This window comes from Vicugna pacos, chromosome 11 (genome assembly GCF_048564905.1).
Source record: "Vicugna pacos chromosome 11, VicPac4, whole genome shotgun sequence".
In the NCBI taxonomy this organism is placed as follows: domain Eukaryota; kingdom Metazoa; phylum Chordata; class Mammalia; order Artiodactyla; family Camelidae; genus Vicugna; species Vicugna pacos.
This window is the reverse complement of record NC_132997.1, coordinates 33,546,121-33,555,497: the sequence shown is the minus strand read 5'-3', so window position 1 is coordinate 33,555,497 and position 9,377 is coordinate 33,546,121.

Genomic DNA, 9,377 nt, shown 5'->3' with positions numbered 1-9,377 from the left:
CTATATCCTGGGAATAAGAGTCATTATGGTAAGAAGAGTCAAGTAGAAGCCTCTGGGGCTGTTCCCTGGCCAAGATTGGTAGAACTCTTGAAAACGTAACAGATTCAGGATTAGTAGTCCTCATTATATTATAATTCATTTTACTGTTTGACCTCTGCAAAAAAAAATAAATTGTAGCAGATGATGGTGTACTGCCATAAACTTAACCAAAATTACCCATTTTAAGAAATTCTCTGGGTGTCATATCTCTACTAGAATAAACATAGTCTCTAGTTTGTAAATCTGGAAAATATGTCTTTTAAGCCTCATTAGTAAAAGAATCACAAAGAGCATTCTGACTGTACATGGGGTGAGTAACAGTACACCTTTACTGTCTTGCTCCAGAGCTATAGATACATACTCTGTCACAGTATAGTCTGCTGGAATCTTGATCATCCTTACATTCTGTAGACTAATAAGCTAGTCCACCATCTTTATGTCATCACGCTAATCAGAACTGGTGAGCAGGAAGAAGGAAATAGTTCAGATGCCTCAGTTAGACACATACACGTCAAAGGATGAGATACAAATCTTATGAAATTTTCGACCCTTGCCACATCACTAAATTCTTTTTAGAAGGCTAATGATCTGGGCAAGGTCAGACATAACTTTAAATGAAAACATTATTGGATTTCTTAACCACCTACAAGGTACAGCAGTTGGTGGACTTCCTGAGAATTAAGAAGCAAAATGTATTGCACTTGGGAAAACTGTTCTGACACATTTATTCTGATAGTTTTGAGTAGAGCTCGCAAGGTAGATGGACCCTGTGGCAGGTAGAGAGTGCAGTGTAAGCTCTCCTGACACTCAGGCCACATAACCTGGCAGATTAAACAGTCCTGGAGTTGTCTATGGTAGGTAACCATACTTTGTTGATTTCTTTGTTAACTGGAGGATTGGAGCTTATATCCCTAGGACTTTGTGGAAAGATACCTTCTGTGTCAGAAGACTTCTTGATATTTAAATACCAGTTCCCAGAGGGCTGCTAGGCCCTAGATGAGATGGAGCATCTTACCAGTAGATAGCAAATAATTGTTAGACTGGAGCTGTCCATTTAGAAGCTGAGTGTTGTCACATTGATTGTCATCCACTGTATGAAATAATTGTACACTCAAGATCAGGCCTGAGCATGGTACATTTCCAAACTAGATGGCTCATACCTTCACGTCACCTACCACTGTATTTTTCTTCAATTTATACCTGTGGCCCCATGGAGGGTTCCCTAAAGCTGGTCCTAGTCATGGATGGGTTGACATATAGGCCCACTTAAGGATAGCCTTAAAGAACAGTACTGGTGAAAAATCATTCCAGTGCACAGAGTTTCTATATTCCTACTTGGTTGTCAGCTTTGTATGGAAGAAGTAATCTGAAGTAATTCATGGACTCTGGGGCCGTAGCAGATGTCTTGCCGTGTTTATCAGATGCCCAAAAGAGCAAGACTGGAAGATCAAAGAGAAGAGTGTTTGAGGAAATGGCATATTGAAAGACTTATGGGTATGAACATAAAGTGTGTGAAAGTTCATTCCTCTAATTGATACTTGCAAGAGCATCTTTCACAGCCAGGCACTGAATAACCAGATAAGCAAGACAACTCATCTAGTGGATGTCAGCCTGGCTCTGTCCTTGGCCACTCTGGTGCTTCTGAAATGGGTCATGAATAGGGTTGTCAGTGGTAATAGGATGCAGGCTGTAGATGGGCCCAGAAATATGGCTCCCTCTTATAAAGGATAGGCTAACTATTGCCACTGCTGAATGTCTGATCTGACAGCAACTTATACAGTCACTGAGTCCTCAGTGTAATACCATGCTTCGGCCTCTCAGGAATGAAATTCTGGGTCATCACACCAAGCAAGCAAGCTGGAACAGTTGATATATTGAACAAGGTTGATCAGAATGTAAGATAGTTTGTATAAGGAAGAGAAAATATATAAATGAAGGCCATGGGTCTAGAATTGCGTCCATGGGAACTGTAGCTTGTTTCACTAACACTAATTATTATGAGTGGTGCAGTTGGCCATCAGTAAGAGTTGGTGACAGAGAGGAACTAACATGGAGCATGAGCAGATTTTAGACATGCAAAGCTTGGATTGCAACAGATCCAATTTTTGCCTCATGTCATAGCCCATCAGCCCACATTTCTTCAGCTTCAGATGTGGAGAACAGTTCCCATGCATGTTGTCTCTGTCACTCCAGGTTTTCACTGCAACTTTATGAATTCCTGCCTGGAGTTTTTTCCGGGGCCATGGAAGCTCATTCAATAGATGTGCAGGGACAGCCCAGAAGCGTGTGATAATGTTGCAATGCAGTGCTCTGCCATTAAGGGATAGGAGTTAGTGGACAAATTCCCAGATTCCTTTCCTTTTGAAGTACAGTTCTGAGATTCATCCTGCATTGCTCCTTGGAGGGCCCCCTATAGGACTGCATTCCAGTTGTCCACACTGGAAAATAATATGTCAGCCTTTTTGGATTGCAGTCCTTCCACTTCTCACTTTCCCTACTTCCTCTTCTTTATTTGAAATGAAAAGGGGCCAATCCTACTTCCATCTCTTGGTTCTTAGATCCATTCTGGCTACTAGGCACAAAGCACAATGTAACAGCCATGGGACAAACGTATATGGGGTAAAGGAGAGCACTCAAATTTTATAGGATATCACTTCCAGCTGGTGACCGTCTTAGTGGGGGCTGCTCTAACAAATTACCATGGACTTGGTGGCTTAAACAACAATTTATTTCTCACAGTTCTGGAGGCTGGGAAGTCTAAGATCAAGATGCTGGCGGATCTGGTGTGTGGCATCTGTCCCAGCTCTTGGTTTGTCTTCTCATTGTATTTTCACATGGTGGACAGCAAAAAGAGAGAGTAAGGTCTCTTGTGTCTCTTCTATCATGAGCCCTCCACCCTCAGTGCATAATTACCTCCCAAAGATCCCATCTCCAAATATCATAACACTGGGGATTAGGGTTTCAACATGTAAATTTGGGATGGATACTTTTTGTCCATAGCAGTGACTTAGCTAAGGTTCGAAGAGATCATTCCAATCTGTTATGAAACCATCTTCCAAGTGATATAGTCATATGCCCATTGATGTACCTCCTTCACCTTGAAATGTGTTCATTGGTTTAAGAAAATGTAAGTGGGGTCCCAGGTCAGTGTATCAGATGTTTTGTGAGCCAGTTCTTCAATAGGGGTACTGGTAGAGGAACTGGTAGAGGAAGAAGAAGTTGATGCCTCAAATACTTATCAGCCCGAAGTGAAATGAACTGCTGTTCCTTCCAGGATGGAAGGGGTCCAATGTAACCAATTTGCTACCAATTGACTAGCTAATTGGACTCCTTGAAGTATGGTACTATGCTGAGAACCCAGGATGGGTTTCTGCTGTTAGCTAGGTCAGACATTTGGCAGCAGTAGTCACTAAATCAGCTTTGGAAGAGGGAGTGCATGTTGTTGGGCCCACGTACAGCCTCCACTTCTGCCACCATTACTATTCCTTTAACAGGCTCATTGTGCAAACTCTGGGGAGGCTGAGGGCACAGGTTTGCTGATACTTATTGGATGAATCATTCTATTGAGCTAGTTGTTTAGTGTCTCTTTTCAGGTGGCAGTAGACACAAAACACAATGAGCCATGTACCTGTGTCCACTCCTATAGGTCACCCAGATCACCTTGTCTCTAATTTTCTAATCTCACTTTTCCTGGACTCCTAGTCAGCAAGGTATTTGCTCCCACTAAGGAATTCATGTGTATTCATACTTTAGACCATGTTTCCTGTAACTAAAGTTGATGACAAGGTTTAGTGCTCAAAGATATGCACACTGAAAGGATGTCCCCTCACCACAGGCAGGCACATACCTCAGGGGGATCGTGGTGCATCAAACAGTTCATTTTTAAACTTTCACTATCATTTTGAGCTAATACGGTCATAAGCTAGGCCTAGTTTTTATCCTCCTCTGTCAGCTGGCCACAGGAAACTTCCACAAGGCCATGTGAGCGAGGGGAGAGGCAACAGTGGTAGGTAACACACAGGTCTGGGCCACCTCTGTGTGTAATTCGCTTGTGCTCTGTGGAAATTTTACACTTCTATCATACAATAAATTGCTGCCCCATCTACAAGGCTTCTTATAAGGCTGGATATATCTGATGGCATCTTTATTTGCATAGTTACTTGCCTTGATCAGACACTGTCTATAGGAGGGCCAGGGGCATTCCAAGAGCTCCTTTGCAAATAGGGAAGTGCTCTTTACTGCAAAATGTTTTGTCTAGCCACAGAAAGCCTAGGGGTTTTCACTGTGACTCTCCTATTGTGGCTCCCAGAGTTTGCACACAGTAGTCTTTATTTAGCAAAAGACATGGGCTCTGTCATATATGGCCTGAATGGTAGGGCAGCATATGCCATAGTCTGGTCCTTTCTGAAGAATCATCGCCTGCTCTAGGGCTTATTGCCTCAAATAGGCAATAAGTTGGTTGGAGCAGTGCTATATTCTGAATGTGTCCCCGTCAAATTCACATGTGATGGTATTGGGAGGTGGAGATCTTGGGGGGTGATCAGGTCGAGGGTGGAGCAAAAAGAGACCCCAGAGAGTTCCCTTGCCCCTTCCACTATGTGAGGACACAGGAGAAAGATGGCAGTCGAGGAGGAAGCAGACCCTTCCCAGGTGTATAATCTGTTCTGCCTTGATTGTGGGTTTCCCAGCCTCCAGAACTGTAAGCAATAGATTTCTGTTGTTTATAAGCTGCCCTGTCTTTGGTATTCTGTCTCAGCAGCCTTAATGGACTAGGCCAGGCAGTACGGTCAAGTGCTACGTGTCAGCTCTAAAATCCAAAGAGGCTTACCTCTCCCCTGTATTTCTTTCTCAGAGTAGGGGCTGCACGTATAGTGATTTGTTCCTTGCCTTGGAGGAGATGTCTCATCACACCCCAGAACACCGTATCTCTACAAGCTTCACAGATGTGGTAGGTCCTTGCCTATATTTTGCATCTATGCCCCACTCTCTTTTGCTCATATTTCTTACCATACTATCTAAGGTTTTTGCCATTTGCTATAGCTAATCTAATGTTATCAAGAGTCTGGATCATGATGTCTCTAGAATTGCATGATAATTAAGGGGATGAAGAAATATATTGTGATGAAGAAAAGGAAAATTAAGATAGCCATGGTGCAAGACAACAAATGTATACTGCTGACCACCCCAAGTGAGGACAGTCTTGGTCCTTTTCAATTAAATAAGTCAAGTGGTATCCTCCCTGGCTACTAACTGTCTCACGATGTTCTATAAGCCACTGTCACAGATCCCTGTGGATTGAGGCCTCCTACTTACCATTGTGGCCCAGTGTCCTTTATAGTATTTATATTCACTTTGCTTTTGACTGTTAGTGCTGCCATGTGGCTTCTGCTGTTTCAAAATTCCATCATCTCCATTGACATTCGTGAGACTAGTTTCATAGCAGCATCTCCTACCATTAATCTTGGTCTACAAAGGACAGTCACCATTAAGCTCATTGGTACCAATGCCCCCCTCACTAGTTCATTCCTTACCATCTGGACCCCAAAAAATGGCTTTTGAGAGTACCAATCCTATGACCCAGCAATCCCATACCTCTTTGTAACTAATGCAGATTTGATTTTAAAACTGTGAAGTAATACTTATTAATATGCTGTGAAACTCTTTCAGTGGATTTGGGTAAAATGTTTTCATATATAAGATTGGAATAGAATATAAAATGGAGTGCACTTTAAGTAGTGGGGGAATTCTTTCCAGAAAAATTTTTAGGATATATGTTTTTTCGATTGTATGTGTATGTACCATATTTTTTCTTGTCTTTAATACTTTTATTGAACATTTATCAACATTGCTCATTCCCTGTACCCCTTCAGTTTTTTCTCAAGTGTAACATCAGTGAGAACCTCCTTGACCACACACTATATGAACACCTCCTCCACCCACCCCCATCAATTCTCTAGCTTTCTTTCCTAGGTTTTCCTCCTAGAACTTATCACAATCCACCATATAACAAGTACCTTACATTTTTACCCCTATCATGTGTTCCCCAACTAGAATAAAACCTCCATGAGGGCATGGAGTTTTCTTTTGTTCACTGCTATAAACTCTATGCCAGGAATAGTGCCTAATACCTTGTAAGTGCTAAAAAGTTGTTGAATATATTACATATACCTTTATGTTTTTATTGTCATTGAAGAAAAGTACTCTGCTTAAGAGTGGACTGAAGTTAAAAAAAATAGAAAAAAACTTATCTAGAGAAACAATCTGTCTAAGACTTATAGAAGTGTTCATATCAATAAGAAGAAGGGTAAAATAGAACAGAATTGATAAGAAAACATTAAATGTATCATGGATAGAAATGGTATTTTTAAATGAAACACAAATTTTTCAGCTGGTATAAATATATTATTCATTTACTGATAGATATGTAAATATTATATAAGTATATATAATTACATTATTGAATATAGCATATAGTCACATGTGATATATTCCCACATGTATCCAAAAGTTCACCTCTTCATTCTTCAGCTATTTGCTGGAATGTCATTTTTCAGTGAGACCTTCCCTGACCACCCTTTTAAAATTGAATGCCCTCTTTATAATACCCTACTGTCTTTTAAAACATAGCGCTGGCCACCTCATCTACTGTATATTTTACTTTTTGGTGTTTCTTAGAGTCTGTTCTCCCCTCAGCCCCTGCCCACCACTACAATACAATCATCAATAGGGTAGAGATGTTTTTATTCACTACTACTTCCTCAGTGCCTCAAATAGTTTCTGATGAATGGTAGGTACTCAATAAAAATGTTCAAATTAATTAATTTAAGTGTTTGTGGATGTGCTGGGTCATGAAGCATAATAAATATTTCTTATGGTGAGTTAAGAGTTTTGAAAAGAATGTTTAAAACACTCTATAAGGAAATTCTTACTCATTTGCAAAAGACATGAGCAAAAATTATATTTCACTATATTAGTGATATATATCATCTTACTATATTTCACATAGTGAAATTATATTTCATGATTTACAATAATGAAAATTTGAAAACTAAATGTTCAACTGAAAATATTGTAGTTTTATAAGGTAGAGTATTATACAATGGTAAAATAATCAACTTAAGCTACACAGATCAGCATGGATAAATCTCAAAACTACAGAATTGAAGAAACATAGCAAGTTTTAGAAGAGCATACATGTTACCAAAACTGATATAAAAATTGCAAAGCAAAACATATATATACTATTTATAGATACAAACATATAGAGTAAAAGTATAAATAAATAGAGAAGACTGATAAAAGACCAGATTTAGAATAGTTGTTGAGGCTGGAAAGAGCTATAGGTCGGGGAATGATTTTGCAAAGACACGCTTGGGCTGAGGTTTTTATAAATTTTTCCTTGTTAACGGGGAGGTCGTCGTGTTATTCTCTATTCTTTTCTGCTTGTATGAAATATTGTATTTTTAAAGTCACCAGTCTTTCTATATCCTAAAAGGGTCTGTAGCTTAGAACCTTGCACCTCCCCTGGACCTAGTGCCTCTTGGGAATTGGACTCGTGGCACTGAGGATAGCAGTCATGGAGCTTTCTAGAAATGGTGGTTCTCTAGCTTCATGTGCCCAGACATTTTGCTCCTAGAAGAGGCAGGGTTGGCCTGAGGTACTAGGATCATCCACCACTTCTGGCTGCTCTCATTCTCTGTTCTGGGGAAATTTTGGCCTATCTTAAGCTCCCCCAAGGAGAATTCTAGGATGAAACAAACAGACGAGCACTCTCTGAAAAGCTGAGGCCAGTCTTGTGACAAACATGTGAGATGGGAAGGTAACAACCTTGCAAGGACCGCCCCCACAGTGTGACAAGAGGCTGAGGGGAAGGGGCAGAATCTCAGGCCACAGGGATGATGAGATAAAGGCACAAGCTGTTGCTGATGATGTTGGAACCTCTGAATTTTTGTCTATGATTCGGGAGTAAATATTCTGTCAAAGAACTGCTTTCACAGAATTTTTTTTTAGCTATTTAGCTTCCTGCATATAAATTTACTCATTCAGAAAGCTGTGCTAAGATATAGGATTTATAGGTGAGGACAAATGGGAAATCACAGATACAGTGGGAACAATGAATCTTATTTTTCTATTTTTTAGGTAAACCGAGTAGTTAGCAGCTAAGAGAGATCAGTCTGGAAAGTCTGTCTCTAGGCAAGCTAGGCAGGACATCCAAGAATATGAGTTAGTTTTGATGGAAACTCTGAAAAAACTTGAGAGTTTAACAACTGAGTACACGCAACAGGTTGTCTCTGTATAATACACGTGAGTGAGTGTCCTTTGATTAGAAATTCCATTAGACTAGATGTATATCATTTCCCTCATTAGAATTTCTCAATTTTCCTCATTTTGGTCAAACCAGTTTTCACCATGAAGCCTTTAGTCTCTTTAACACAGAATCATCATTCAATGTCGGCTGATGTTACTGGCTGTGTAACATTTAAGCACCTGGAAACTGGAGATGTGTTCTCTTTTCTGTGCAATATTCAACATCCGTTTTCTTTCTTAGTATTGCTCTAGCAAGTGAATTTTAGTTTGCAAGACCTGTACAATTTAAGCTGTTTTGTTATTTGTTCCAAGGTCAGAAATAATGGATCCCACATTCTGGTAGTTTTAGCCATGGTTTTATTCTTGTAGCATTCATTTATAATTAAGAATACAAATATAGGAAATTGTCCTTTTTGGTGTGATCTGAAGTCTGACATTGATTAGTGTCTCTTTCAACATACTGAATCTCTTCATTATATAAGTAGAGATGTTTCTGGTAACTTCACTTTTAGAAATGCAGTTTTCACCTCTTGGGCATATGACTGTGTACATGACATTAGATATCTGATAATCTCAATTTGGAATCTCACACGTGAGGGGAAAATTCAAACCAAGTCTCAGATGGTTCAGTTAACAATTTTATGAGAACTTACAGGGATTTTAAGGTATAATCTCATGGTCTTTATCATTAGGAACAGTTGTAGAACTTTAGGCTAGGAAATATTAAACCTTTTTCAAAGCATAGTATATTAATAATTTTTTTAAATTTTTAGTATGTTTTATGATGTTTTGATCTTAAAAAGCTTGCTGGCCAGGGAGAGACTGCCTATCCCACTGCTAGCCAATTCTTAGAGATAGCAAAGGGCTAGAGACAGTCTTGGAGCATGTCTTTCAAATGCAAACCAACCAGTTCCAGCCCCAAGCACCTCCTTAACTAACTCTCGCACCAACCTAATATTTCCCTTGCCCTACATCAGCTGAGGCCTTGCACCTCTCAGCTACACACACCTTTACAGCCCAGAGCTATAATG